Genomic DNA, 15,588 nt, shown 5'->3' on the forward strand with positions numbered 1-15,588 from the left:
CCAGTATAGAGAAAACTGCATTCTTATATTATTTAAAGTAAGAATAATTATAATAAATTTACTAAAGTCATTTGACATAAAATAGTCACTTCTAAGTCACACGGCGTTATAGAGGATTAAATTCAAATCTACAAGTCAATCGAAATGTTATACGATCGAATAAAAAACCAGAATAAATTCAATTATTTCGATGAACCACTTTTGCTCGTTTTATCCTTATCTTTTGCTCGTTGTCATTGTCTTCTGACAAAACTGACGCCTTTCGGTTTCAATCAGGGCGACAGTACGACAGATATTACCGTATTATCTATGCAAGAATTATTATTTATCGAGATTTGATTTTTTTTAACTATATCTTTTATCGTCAATGGGACCAGTACGTATTAGTAACTATACTTTTCCTCCATTTGCGAGAACGTCGATCAAATATTTGCTGGGAATCGATACCGTATTGCTCTACGATCCGGATAACTCTACTCGAGAGTAGACGCGAACTGTAGAATTAAATTCCTTTTGTAGAGTTTCGTAAATACAATACGATTTATTTCTGCAATTTTCATTTTTGTTCGTGTTTAATATTGACACCGATACGCAGACGAGAGGTTCTTTTTTCCCTCTTTATCTATTTGCTTGGCAATGGATTGAGTGATACTGCATGTTCTCAGAGTGTAGGTGTTTGAGTTACTTCACTTTTCTTTCTTTTTTTTTTTTTTAGCTAATCACGAAAGTGGAATCTTTAATACGTAAAATTCGGAAATAAGAATTCTTGGTGGTATTTTCCAATTTTTAATAATTCACAGTCTTGTGAAATTCTTATTTCAACAGCATTTCGAAATTGAATCTAAAATTTGTTTTTATCATACTGCACGTTCTGAGAGTGTAGGAATAATATACGAGTTATTTCATTTTTTCTCTTAACTAAACATGAAGGTGGAAAGAGGAATTTTTTAATTTTTAAATTCTCGTATTTTTCAATTTTTAATAAATGTGTCGTCTTGTGAAATTCTTATTTTAACAGCATTTTGAAATTAAATCTAAAATGTTTTTTTATCATACTGCACGTTCTGAGAGTGTAGGTATAATATTCGAGTTATTTCACTTTTTTTCTTAACTAAACATTTAATTTTTAAATTCTCGTATTTTTCAATTTTCAACAAATGTGTCGTCTTGTGAAATAATTATTTCAATATTTCATTAGGTTTTCCATTTGGTTGCAATAGTATCCAACAGTATTCAATTTCGTAAATTTGAATTATAGCATCTGACAGCATTTAACATACCTAGATATATATTACAGCATGAAATTCTCACTTTGACACTGATTACTCTATTTACTCTTATTTGATTTGAATATTATACGGAAGATTATCTTCACTCACTTAGTAGAAACCAAGCTTTTGGTTAATACTGTGGGCCACCAGTGACCTAAATTACACGAAATGTGTTAATTGCTAACACGTTGTCAGTTGTATGAATTAATAGCCACTTACATGCACGTAATTATGTAATTTATCACGGATATATACATATAACTTATCATTACCACTAATTTCGGAAAATTTGCATAATGCTTTATTGGTTTCTTTATACGTGCGTTGAACTAATTAGCAGAGTGTTTGGCGACATTAAAAATTACTTATGATATAATATTAAAAGTACGATTTTGCAAGTGAAAATTATTAAAGGGACGCAAATTAATTTAATTCACATTTCTCTTTAATTAGCTACTTAATCTCGTGTAAATTACGAACCCTTTCAAATAATGTTTATAATAATTGAGAAATAATATTTTCATGCACGAAGAAAATGTAAGAATTAGACAAGTTTTAATTATTAAATATTTTTACAATACAAAGACAAAAGAATTTGAAAAATTCTTTTTAACAGAATGAACTTGTAATCCTTAAACGAATTTGCCGAAGAAACTGTGCATTTCCTTAAAGTTCTTAATTTCATTTGAAATTCTTAATCGACAATATTAAAATATTAATTTTATTACACGAAACAAAGGCGAGGTTTAAAAAGAAAAGCGTTTACAAGGAAGCATTGATTACGTATAATTTATTACTAAACTTGCAATTTCCATAATTTTCTGCAAACCAATAATCGAAGAAATTACTTCAATTAGAAATTGTTCTGATTAATAAAGGGAGCCTGTAACGAGGGTAGAAATTTTATACAGTGATTATGTTTGAACTTTGGAAGTTACATTTTCATTCATCCCTTTAAAAGCGGCACGCAAACTCTTCTTTTCCCTGTAATAAGAGAAGCCCCTTCATGCCGCGAAGTTTAACAAAAGAATTACGCCGATATTGATAATACATTCATGACAAACTCTTTACAACGGTGTTATAGAAATGGCCTGTATAGCTCGCTGAAACTTTCAAAGTATCGGACGAGAGTTGCCTGATCGACGGAATTATTTTCGTAGATTTTTCATTTATTTTGTAAAGCACGAAATGATTGGCAAATGTACGTTTTCTGTGAATGTTAAATGTTGATAGAATTAGTAAAACGAAATTTTGCATCAGTTTATAGGGGATAATGCTATTCAATTTACGATTTCAATTGAAAGCAATGATTTTCTTGCTCGAAGCCATTAATAACCGGTGAATTAATTAAATATACTAATGAATTAATGTATTAATTCTACTAATCAGTGCCTTATGTGTTCAGTACATTATGCCATCTACACAGAGCTGAGTTGATTGTGACTATATACATATTATATACATATTAAATATTAAATTTAATTTTATATTTTTTCTCGTGAGTGATAGACTTGTACAAAAAAGTAGCAAGAGACAAAGTTTCACTATTTTTTATACGTGAAATAATGGCATGAATAAATTTTAAAATTTGCAATGGTTTTCGCTTAAGCATCATATCACGAATTTTTTTTTAAATTGACATCCATTATTTTCGTTGTATTATACGAAAGTGGTTGTCGAGATGAGTTCAACGACCTACGTTGAATGACGGTTTGTGTGAGTGATTTGAACGAGGGGTTGTACGATTTATCGAAGAATTTGCAAAATAAAACAAAACTAATGAAATTGCTGAAATGTTGAAATGCTAAAAAAAAAATTGCATTAATTATCAATGCACACTCGAATTCTTTTTCTAAAGCTACCATAAACAGTTTTACACATTTCTGGAGCAACAGTATTCGTTCGTAATCCACTCTTTCACGTCATCAGCAGTTGCCAGTTGATAATTACAGACTTTTTTTCTTTGAAATAATCCTGCGAGAAGAAATCCATGAGCGTTAAGTCAAGAGATCTGGGTGGGGCCATTTCACAGAGCTTCCACGACCAATTCAACGATGTGGATAACGTTTATTCAGAAAGTTTCGAATACCACGATCATTGTGAGGTGGTGCACCATCGCTTACAATGTATTTCATACTGAAGTTCGAGAAAACTTCGTTGCCTTATTTCACAAATTCTTCCAATAAAGTCACACATAAAACGGTACGGTTGAATTCGTCCCATTATCCTCTATCATTTTCAGAAAAAAAAAATATATATCACGTATTTCTCGAAATATGTACGTAACTTTGCATTAATAGATTAAAACGAGACAGTTCCATTTTTCTCGAAAATTTAAATAATTTTAATTTACTGTTTCATTTTTTCATATGTATGTGAGAAAATCCGTCCCGAAGACGGTGAAGCGAGCACCTTGAAGCCACGCCCAGCGCGCCCAGAAAAAAAAAAAATATACCACGTATTTTACGAAATATGTACGTAACTTTGCATTAATAGATTAAAACGAGACAGCTCCATTTTTCTCGAAAATTTAAATAATTTTAATTTACTGTTTCATTTTTTCATATGTATGTGAAAAAATCCGTCCCGAAGACGGTAAAGGGAGCACCTTGAAGCCACGCCCAGCGCGCTCGGTGGGGGTGACTCCGCCCCTTTGGGTCTCTCCCTGGTGGGGACGACTCCGCCCCTTTGGGTCTCTCCCTGGGCCTGTTCGCGTAGGGGTGGACGGGGATCGGCAGGACGACGCGTCCTCACTCTTCCCGAGACCTCTGTAAGAAATGCGAGATTTAAGCGGCGAAGTGGCGGCCTGGACTTTGTCACCCCGGAAGAGAAAGCGCGCTGGTACCATAAACTAAGCCCTTTCCGTTTCCGTTTTTCGGAGCAACGCAGGATAGGACACAGATCTACACTATTTCCTCGCGAAATGTGACAGTACCACATCGCCACCCAAGACACATCAGTCCCCTCCTACAAAAGTATTTATCTCCACGCATCGAATATCACGTGGCAAGTTGCTTCACACACCCTCTCTCCCTCTAAATTTTATTTTATTTTTCGTTTTTTATTTCCGTGTCACGTCAGTTTCTCGGTTATCGTACACGAGCAACGCATTTGTCCATGGGAAATATCGATTTCGGTGCATCAATGCGCGGCTAAGCACGTCGGTCAACTCACAGCCGTCCTCCTCGAACCTCTATCGATGAAGTTGTACGAATAACGCGGCGACGTAAAAACGCGCGCTGGAAGATATCATCCGTGGGTTCTCTCCGGCTCGTTATCGCGTACATGTTGATGAATGACACGAACAATGGGCCCTCATAAATCAAGTTCACCGCGAACACGTTAACGGAATCATAAATATTCACGATGTATATACATACACTCGCGTTTCGGTACGTTTTAATCGGCGGCGTTACTCGTGAGGAAAAGCGGTTGGCACAAACCCCTCGGGAGAGGGTGAACTTGGGAAGCAATGATCCGGTTGATTATGCCTGGCAACGAAGTGGCGTGTGCCGTTCGAACGTACACGACGATTATCCGGGCCAATGTAAAATGTGGCCGTGAACGATCACTTGGCCGGTATTGTTGCCAGTATGGAACTCGGATACGTTTAATAGAAGTTCCTCGCGTGAACCGTAAATTTCAATAACGCCACCCGAGGATCTTGTACATTCCCGTTCGTAAGTGTCAGGGGACACGTATTGAATTTGAAGCGAATCTGAACAGTCTTTAGAGAATTATTTCGTTATTTATTTATTAACCCTTTGCACTCCGAATTTTTTTTTCAGTTTCTTTCCAATAACTCCGCGTTATTTTAAAAGTACTTCGAAGGACAATTTGTCGATAGGAAGCAATGTAAACAATTGCTACGTTACATGTATATCACACTTTTCTGTAACAATTGCACATTTTTTTTTTTACAAAAAAGGGTAATATACGAGTAATGTTGCTTATCTAAGTATAAAAAAAATATATAAATCACTAAAATCGTGAATAACCGTGTTGCTACTACCTATCACAACATCAACACTGCTTATCATTACAAACACACAGCCCAAGCATTCAAACTCCATTTTCTCAAAAACTAGGCTTCTTACAAAAACACTTCATTCTTCATTTCCGATTTATTTTCACATGAAAAATCACCTGTCCAGTTATACCACATATCTCGCCCACCCTGTACATCGAATCGTACACACAATTCGGCTCCAATAAATTTCCCGCACTCGATTTCCTCGCGCGTCGACCTAACACACCGGAAGTCTTCAGCCGCAAGTAGAATCCGAGCGTATTTCACTGTGCGAACAGAACTGAGACAAGGACCAAGAGGCAGGGTGTAGCCGGTAATCGAAGTACGCTCTAACGTTTCACTATATTTCAGTCAGCCTGTGACGTACGGAATAAAGAGATAAAAATAAGGCAAAATGCAAGAAAAGCATTGGTTACGATGTTATAAAACGTGCTTGGGCCCTCTGTACGTCTCCTATTTACGACATGTGTCGCGAAACAGAGATACTGTCAACTTCAGCATGTGAGAGTTTCAACGTTACTCCTCATCCTCTCGCAGCGAAGTCCGCCTCCGTTCAACCAAATCTGATCCGTGCAATAATTCCTATTAATTTCTCAGATAAAATACTCCGGCGGGGTGAATCAATCGTAACTGTCAACCGGATTTTGCTGTTCCAGAGTGCAGAAAAATTCGTCGAATATACTCCGCAGGACATGTATATTTTCTTTCCTGCATCGCGAACCAAATAGAGCTACGCTTTCGTCTTTCTTCTTATTTGCTCGGTGTCGCGTCTCGAGATATCGACGCACCTACTCGTGCACGTGGAACAGAGATATCGTTTATTTTCGCCCGGATTAAAAAGCGCACCTTCGCGTGTACCCTGTGACACGTTTGCTCTACGTGAATGCTATTTTTGGAACGTTGTATGAATTATTAAAAATACGGAGCGACGATGGGGAAAAAAGAAAAATCGACGTGTTTCACGGAGTTCGGGGATGATTAATTTGGCTCTGAAGTTTGAGATTTTTTATTAGATCCAGTTTTGAGTGAAAAAAATTAATTTTTTTTAGTTTAGGGTAAGTGATTATTGTCATTTGGAAATTTTGTTTCGAATATTTTTTGAGTAAAATAATGAAGATTAACCTATTCGAGGCCAGCGACTTTTCAAAAGTTGGTCCTCAGGAGTAAAAAATTTTTTTGTTTCTTTATATTGAAAATTGAGGAAAGAAAGTGTGCTTCGGAAGTGGAAAATTAACGTTGTAAACATTTTTCGTACAAATCAAGCCGTGACACACCATGTCTACACTCATTTTGTGGTCCTAGGTTGAAACCAACGCAGGTTTCAACATCTACAGAGCTTTAACTTTTATTTTGCTTAAAAATGATCTTATTTCCTTGATTAGTATTTCAGTAATAATATATGAATCCACGATCATTACACACCATGTGTGATAGAAAAAGCTGAAAAGCACTTTTTTTTAAATATCTTCAAGGAATTTTACAGTTTGTCCAATATGAACATTCGCTAAATTGTTTTAACAGCATTCTGTGTTTACATCGCGTAGATGTTTTCTCATTAGAAAGCAGAAATTACATCGCATGTTGTTGAGTGATTAGGTTTTCAGGCTACTTTCTGTGCAGTCCTCTAAGTAAATTGGCCGAATATAGTTTTTTGGCTAGGTTACTACGGTGATTGTTAAGTTTCCTTTAGTACTCGCCACTTAGACGTACCATTTCTTCTATTGCGAATTTCATTTCAAGATTTTGCGTATTTCGTCTTTACGCACATACCACGGTGCATTGACTGTACTCTTAAGTATGATGGATCGTAACGCTTCTAGCTTTATTACGTGGCTTTCAGTTCAAATTGGTTTCACGATTGCTTCGTATATTAAGATTTCCCTAGATTAACAAATCTTTCCCCCTCGTCTATTTTTCTTTTTCAAACACAACACCTGAAATGCGCAATTGTTCTACTTTACCAACGCATTTCACGTGATCGAAGGAAAAACATTCTCTCTCCTCTTGCTTTTATCGCTAACAGGCTTATTACCGTTAAAAATGTCACCCGTATCGAACAATAAGTTCGTTTCGCCGAAAATGGAAAATCGACCTGGAAATTCATATGGAATTGCTTTCAGATGATAAAGCAACACGGGTATAATATTCATTTCGCGGCATCTTTCCATCTCCGTTTTTGACCGTTCCAATAGCGTAGTCAATTTGTCCATTTGAATCTCTTAACAACTGTACCAGCTGCCGTACGGATTTTCAACTTTCCCACTCGTTGCCTCTACGCTTCAATAATGAAGGCAATCCCACGTTTCCAATGAAATTTCGACCAGCGAAATTGCACGCTTACGTTGAAACGCGCCGATTATTATTTACGAGACACCACGGTCTGATATCATACACGAGTATACAAAATTACAAATGCTATATACCGTTTGTAACTTACGGCTACGTATTCCTGGAACGCGGATAAAACAGATATTTCCATCTAGGAGGGCGAATCTATCCTTTCAAGATCGATTCTATTGTCATTCCGTGTTCATTTATAATTGCCAAGAATAATATTTTTTTTCAAAGAATCTGGGTGCTTTCAAATAGCCAACGGTTTGTGACGTGCGACGGATCCAATCGAGAATAAGTTCAGACTTATTTTCGCGTTCGTTTATTCTATCTATTAACAGGCGAAAATCCATCGGTGAAAATATACGCCAGGCTTCGTCGGTATTCGTACTACTTCGATTTTAATTGTACGTTCCGTTCAAGTGAAGTAAACGAAGCGATGAAAATAAATTTTGGAAGTTAGCCGTTTCGTTCGAGCCTATTTGGTACGCTTTCCTTCGCGTTCCTTTTCTTGTATACAGGGTGTCCAAGTTGGTTTCGATCAAACTACACCAAACTTTGTGAGTGTGTTCTACGAGTATAAGTAAGAAGAAAATGTCATATAAACATAGGTCGTTTAAAGCTTCGTTGAGAAGCTACAACGAAAATACGAGATACCAAGGGTTAAATTCGAAATAGCTTTCAAACGAAGCTTCAAACGACCTATGTGTACATGACATTTTCCTCTTATCTACATTCGTAGAACATACTGGCGAAGTTTCATCGAAAATAATTTCGACACCCGGTATATGTATGTTGCAATGGTGAGAAATACCGGTGATAAGCGTACCGAAACGTTAGCGGGTAACATTCGTTTCGTTTCGCGGTTAAACAAAACGCCCAGGACGATTTTTCTCGCGGTTTCGGATAGAATTACATAGTGTCACTCTGCGGTAACCGAATTTTTCCGCGTGCAGCTTTCACAACTTACGCGCAGTTTACCGTTTTGAAGTGTTTTTGTATTTATTGCACATTAACGCGGTCTTTATTATGTCTGCTCGTTACACAATTTCACTCAGTTCTTTCAAGTTAAAGTTACAACATATTTTTGTCTTTTCAAAACGGTTCACTGATTTTTTAGAAATAAACTACACGTACTTCAAACGATACTTGCTTCAAAACTCTCGTGTTTGCGCGATATAAAATTTATATACCGAACACTCTGAAATACGCGGTGTAATAGAAAATGATAATGCACACAACAGTTGTTCTTCGAATATCTATTGTCGGGAAAATCCATTTATGAAAATGCGCGGAATTATTCGACTGCAATTTCGGTAAATGTCATTTCGCGTGTTTATTGTTGCACGATAGTGAACGGAAGTATTAGTTTGTAATTAAAAATAATATTTCCTTTCAATCTTACGACAATAGAAATTGTTCGAATGTTTGAAAAATTAAATACTCGTATTACGTTGACACCAAGTATATGAATCACCTGTTTTTTTATTATTTAAAAATGTACAAATAAATAGAGAAGCTAAAATTTTTAGTCAAATAGTTTCATGTAAACTGTATCGAAACAAGCCTCTTCCTTCCAGACGATACTATTTTAGAACACCCTGTATACGCATAAAGTGATCCATCAGAGACAGGACATCTAATTATCTTCTTTGTCGCTAAAAATGCAAGAAAATGTCGTATACAAAGTTGGCGATTTTGCAGGGCGAATGAGGCGTGGAGATAATCTTTTTTAAAAGCAATTTTTCTTCAGAGTAATCAAGATTACCTTTATCTTTTTAAATGAAACCATACATCTTTCCCTGTACGTACACATAACGACGAAGGAGGTATTTCAAAGACGAATCCATTATCTGACGATGTTTGTATAATATATTCGTAAATTAGCTCGCTGTAATAACAAAATATAACGACAACAAAAAATAAAAAAAAAAAAAATAGTGGGGAGATAAAAAATTCACAGTGGAGAGTTATTAGCTTACGCGATCATTGTAATTTAATTACTGAAGGTATAAATAATTTAACATAATAACGATGTTAATTAATTAATATCATAAATTGCAAATTACTTGAAAACAATTTCAAGAATATTTTCAACGCAGTTCCACATTCGAAGCTCTACCGATCGCACTCGATTATGAATTCGCCAAGGGAGAATTTAAATATGTAATTAATCTGTGTGCTGATTGTGTGTATCGCGAAAGGAGAAACGTTAAATAATGTTGTAGAACCGTCCTCGATTTGCTATATATATATTTGCCAATATTTCACGATTCTGGTTGTATCATCCAACTTTTCTGAAAATACTTTGTACAACGAACAGTAGCATTTGCTTTGATTTTCTTGCAACGATTGCAATTATCAACGTGAGTTGATGCGTATTTGGAGATTTTACATTTTTTTTTTTTTAATCAATATAAAATGTTCAGTATGAAAGAAAAATGTCCTTGTTAATTAACGTAATTCCATATTATACAGTAGGACTCCGTATAACGCGATCAAACATTAAAAAGAGGGACATACAAATCCTGAATTTGGAATTTTGGGTTAACTAAATTTAACCCAAAAAGCGACGTCGATGGAATTTAATTTGTATTTCCCGCGTTACAGAAGTCCTACTGTAGAAAAATTTGATATCAGGTTGTAAATGACGTTACATTTCAAGTTAATTTGCAAAAAAAAAAACACTTTTTCAATTAATTCTGAATGATGGGACAATACTTTTCGAATTGATTCCGAATGATGGGACAATACTTTTCGAATTGATTTCGAATGATGGGACAATACTTTTCGAATTGATTCTGAATGATGGGACAATATTTTTCGAATTGATTCTGAATGATGGGACAATACTTTTCGAATTAATTCTGAATGATGGGACAATACTTTTCGAATTGATTCCGAATGATGGGACAATACTTTCCCCATTAATTCTGAACGATGGAACAATACTATACTAATCTTTTTCTTCTTTCAAAGTTTATTCTTAGGTTTAATTTAGGTTACTTATAAAACCTCCACTGTTATATCAATCGCTATCGAACATAAAAGTTTTTGCAAAATAAAAATTGCCTCTTTGTTTATTTCATCTTAATCGACAAGAATTTTTCAGTAAAAAAGAAACTATTTCAATTAACAATCATCCTAATATTAAACTTCGTAACAGTATTAAATTCTACAGCTTCGACTACACACTCGATATATTAATTTATACCACCACTGTATACATAAATTTTTAATTCACGTTATTTCCAAGCAGCTAATATTACACGACCCCTTAGACCTTTACAGTGTTCTTCTTTTGGTCCTGATCGATACGAACTCACTTTCCAGTGAAAAATAATAACGGCGCGGCACACACGTGAAGTTAAGGGCAGCTTAAATAATAATCGCTGGGAGCGTATATCGGTGTATTAGAAGAATAAAGAAAAAAAAGAAAAAAATAATTCGCGACGATGATACAACAGCGTCATGGTTCTGCATACTTCTCTGTCGTTCGGGGCTGAATTACACCCAGGCTCGGTATCTTTTCTTTTTCTGGAGTAGGTCACTTAACATGCGATTCAGTCACGCGAGCAAGCCTTATATGCGCCAGCTTCCACCTATCGCCTCGGTTAAATGCAAAAATTAAGATGTATTACTTGTAAACAAGATATACACGATACCGAGTGACCGAGGCGAAAACGATTACGCATTCGTCCGTGTTCCTCGACGATTCTAAATGCTTATCATTTTTTTTTTCTGCGATAAGAGCGAACGTTCTACTCTGTCAGAGAAGCGAAGTTCCCTTCTTTTTTCTTCTTTTCTTAAGAATTATAGTCTTTTAAATTAAGTTAGAAAAATTCGAGTCACGTGACGCTACAGAGGGTTAAATGTAATTCTATTCTTTGTTTATTGTTATTTTGTAACAGAGAGCGAACAAACGAGGACAGTAAAAAGAATTGCTGTAAAAATAGAAGGCTGTAAATTTAAATTAATTTGTTAATTTTGAGGGAAATAAGACTAACTTTGTTAATTCTGAGGGGAATAAAACTTAATTTGTTAATTTTGAGGGAAATAAAAATTAATTTATTAATTTAAATTGAAATCTACAGCATTACATTTTCACAGCAATTTTTTTTATTGCCCTCGTTTGTTCGCTATCTGTTACAAGATAGCAATAAAAAAATTATTTGACTCTAATAGCATTAACATATTGAATTATAGATATTTTGCTCATCAGCTGATACAATCTTTGCTCAATAATATGTAAAGATGCCACAGAGGCCTTAGAATCTGTTTTCACTGTCTGAGGTTTACTTGAAAATTTTGTAAGCTATTTATCTATATTTTGTAAGTTTCATTTTTAAGTTTCACTCGATTTGTATCTTATTATTTTTTGTAATTATTCATTCCTTCTTCCCCAGGCAGAATGCAACATTGTAATCAACAGCAATTTTTCTTTTCACGCCTGAAGAAATTCAGGTTATCGAAGATTAAGAAGCTCGAGTTCGTAACAAGAATTTTTGCTATTAGCAATCAGGCTAATCGTGAAAACAAAAAGGCCAGAATGCTAAACAGTTGTTAAAAACCGTGTAACGCATTGTTACTTCATAAACTTTTCTGTATCACCGGTGCACGTTGTGAACGTACGAGGGTGCAACATAATGGAAATAATATTTTTTGCATGTAGCAAAATAACGTGAATATGAAATTTCTTTTAAAAACGTTTCAGTGAATACGGAATTTCTGTGGATAATAGTGTAGTAAATTATTGAAGAGGGATGAACGAGTATGCGTGTGTGTGTGTGTGTGTGTTGGAAAGGTGTATAAAACAGAGAAATAGAAAAAAAAAAAACATCTAACGGTAGAATAAAACGTGAAGAAAAGGTATGTAGAGCGAAGTGCAGAGAAAATTGCTAGCGAAAAACGATGAATCCGCGAATTGTGTTAATTGTAACGAGTTTTATTTTATATCTTGGAAATACATTTAAAATATACATTTATCACTACTAAAAATCACATTAATATCCAACAGCAATTTAAAAAAAATTTTTTTAATATCGATAACATATTTCTGATAACATAAACAGGCATTATTTTCAATTTACATAATTTCATAAATCATTCTCACAAACATCGCAATTATTTTCCACAGTCTTTCTCGAAAAGGTCGTTGTTAAAAGAGTTCCACAATGAAAAATCATTTGTTTCCACGTAAACACAGTCTGTTATAAATATTCCGTGGTAAAGACAGTATTCGCGAGTTCACAGAACGAAGAGTATTTTATTCAACTCTTGGTCGTTCATTTCCGGTAGCAAGGACAGTCGAAAAGTGGAAATCGAGGAAAAGGGAGGAGAACAGCTCATCATTGGCTTATTGTCAACGAGCTGGTAGAAGGGGCGCGAGTTTAGGAATGGCCTAATCTTAATAATTAGATTGGAAAAAAGAAAAGGCGCGGTGAAAAGTTTTTGCAAAACGTCGACGCCGTCTTTCGGCGAAAGTTTCACATTTAAAGCGACTCTTTCCAGGCTTTGCGGAATTTTCCGCGCGAAAACGCGTAATTGTTGGCCGTGAATAACTTCGTTACCGCGGAAACTTCACTTACATTCCGAATGATATTTAAATTTCCGACCTCGTGTCGCTCGCACGCGAATCGAATAAATTCTACAAATTCTACAAATTTTCTAAAGAAATTTTTACTTATAATTTCGATGAAAAAACCCGTCAGTTATGTTTGCGTCAACAATTCCAACGATTTGTGCAGGGATATATGTGTGTGTGTGTGTGTGTATGGTCTTGTTCAGAGGTACATATTAGGACATATTTCGAATGGGAAGAATAGCGAGGTGTAGTGAAATCTATTGTAGTCTACTGTATTGTACTAAAATCTGCTGAAGTATATTGAATTCTACTGAAATCTATTTGTAACTTACTGAACTCTATTGAAATTTGCAAAAATCTACCGAAACTTATTAAAATTTATCGAAATATGCTGAATTCTATTAAAATCTACTGTATTCTACTTAATGTCTACTGAAATTTTTTCAAACCTACTGAATTCTACTAAAATCTACCGAATTCTACTGAAATTTACCAAAATCTACCAAAACCTACTAAAATCTACCGAAATATTCCGAAATCTACTGAATTCTACTAAAATCTACCGAATTCTACTGAAATTTACCAAAATCTACCAAAACCTACTAAAATCTACCGAAATATTCCGAAATCTACTGAATTCTACTAAAATCTACCGAATTCTACTGAAATTTACCAAAATCTACCAAAACCTACTAAAATCTACCGAAATATTCCGAAATCTACTGAATTCTACTAAAATCTACCGAATTCTACTGAAATTTACCAAAATCTACCAAAACCTACTAAAATCTACCGAAATATTCCGAAATCTACTGAATTCTACTAAAATCTACCGAATTCTACTGAAATTTACCAAAATCTACCAAAACCTACTAAAATCTACCGAAATATTCCGAAATCTACTGAATTCTACTAAAATCTACCGAATTCTACTGAAATTTACCAAAATCTACCAAAACCTACTAAAATCTACCGAAATATTCCGAAATCTACTGAATTCTACTAAAATCTACCGAATTCTACTGAAATTTACCAAAATCTACCAAAACCTACTAAAATCTACCGAAATATTCCGAAATCTACTGAATTCTACTAAAATCTACCGAATTCTACTGAAATTTACCAAAATCTACCAAAACCTACTAAAATCTACCGAAATATTCCGAAATCTACTGAATTCTACTAAAATCTACCGAATTCTACTGAAATTTACCAAAATCTACCAAAACCTACTAAAATCTACCGAAATATTCCGAAATCTACTGAATTCTACTAAAATCTACCGAATTCTACTGAAATTTACCAAAATCTACCAAAACCTACTAAAATCTACCGAAATATTCCGAAATCTACTGAATTCTACTAAAATCTACCGAATTCTACTGAAATTTACCAAAATCTACCAAAACCTACTAAAATCTACCGAAATATTCCGAAATCTACTGAATTCTACTAAAATCTACCGAATTCTACTGAAATTTACCAAAATCTACCAAAACCTACTAAAATCTACCGAAATATTCCGAAATCTACTGAATTCTACTAAAATCTACCGAATTCTACTGAAATTTACCAAAATCTACCAAAACCTACTAAAATCTACCGAAATATTCCGAAATCTACTGAATTCTACTAAAATCTACCGAATTCTACTGAAATTTACCAAAATCTACCAAAACCTACTAAAATCTACCGAAATATTCCGAAATCTACTGAATTCTACTAAAATCTACCGAATTCTACTGAAATTTACCAAAATCTACCAAAACCTACTAAAATCTACCGAAATATTCCGAAATCTACTGAATTCTACTAAAATCTACCAAATTCTACTGAAATTTACCAAAATCTACTAAAATCTACCGAAATATTCCGAATTTTATTAAAATCTATTGAAATGTTTTGAAATCTACCGAAGACTACTAAAACCCACCGAAATTTACTGAATTCTACTAAAATCTACTGAAATTTACAAAAATCTACCGAACTACCAAAATCTACTAAAACCATTCGACACGTAAAAGTCATTAAAAAATCATTACGATCCTGAAAAACGTAATATTCATTCTAGAACCTCGAAGTACAAACAAGTATGTACATACAATATGTCTTTACCAATATATCAGACTTACTTTAGCGAGGGATTGTAATTTAAATCATGCGATACTTTCTACACGAACGTAACCGGTGTCCTAATATTTACGAACAGCGGTTTGTACGTATGGGGAACACCGATTCCGCGGACAATTTTCCAGAAAACGTGGCGAGATCGTATCGCGGACATTATAAAATGCAACGGAATACAAATAGATTTCGTTCGTTACAGGTCTAATTCATTGTTCACGATATACGTTTGGTTATTCTATCGGCTG

At 34.6% G+C, this 15,588-nt stretch overlaps 1 protein-coding gene across 1 annotated transcript in view; it reads right to left on the reverse strand.

The window, feature by feature from the left end:
• Positions 1-15,588, reverse strand: part of LOC108570536 (semaphorin-1A-like) — a 112,256-nt gene that overhangs the window by 86,610 nt on the left and 10,058 nt on the right. The window lies entirely within an intron of this gene.

Source organism: Habropoda laboriosa, unplaced genomic scaffold (assembly GCF_001263275.1).
Source record: "Habropoda laboriosa isolate 0110345459 unplaced genomic scaffold, ASM126327v1 scaffold61, whole genome shotgun sequence".
NCBI lineage: Eukaryota > Metazoa > Arthropoda > Insecta > Hymenoptera > Apidae > Habropoda > Habropoda laboriosa.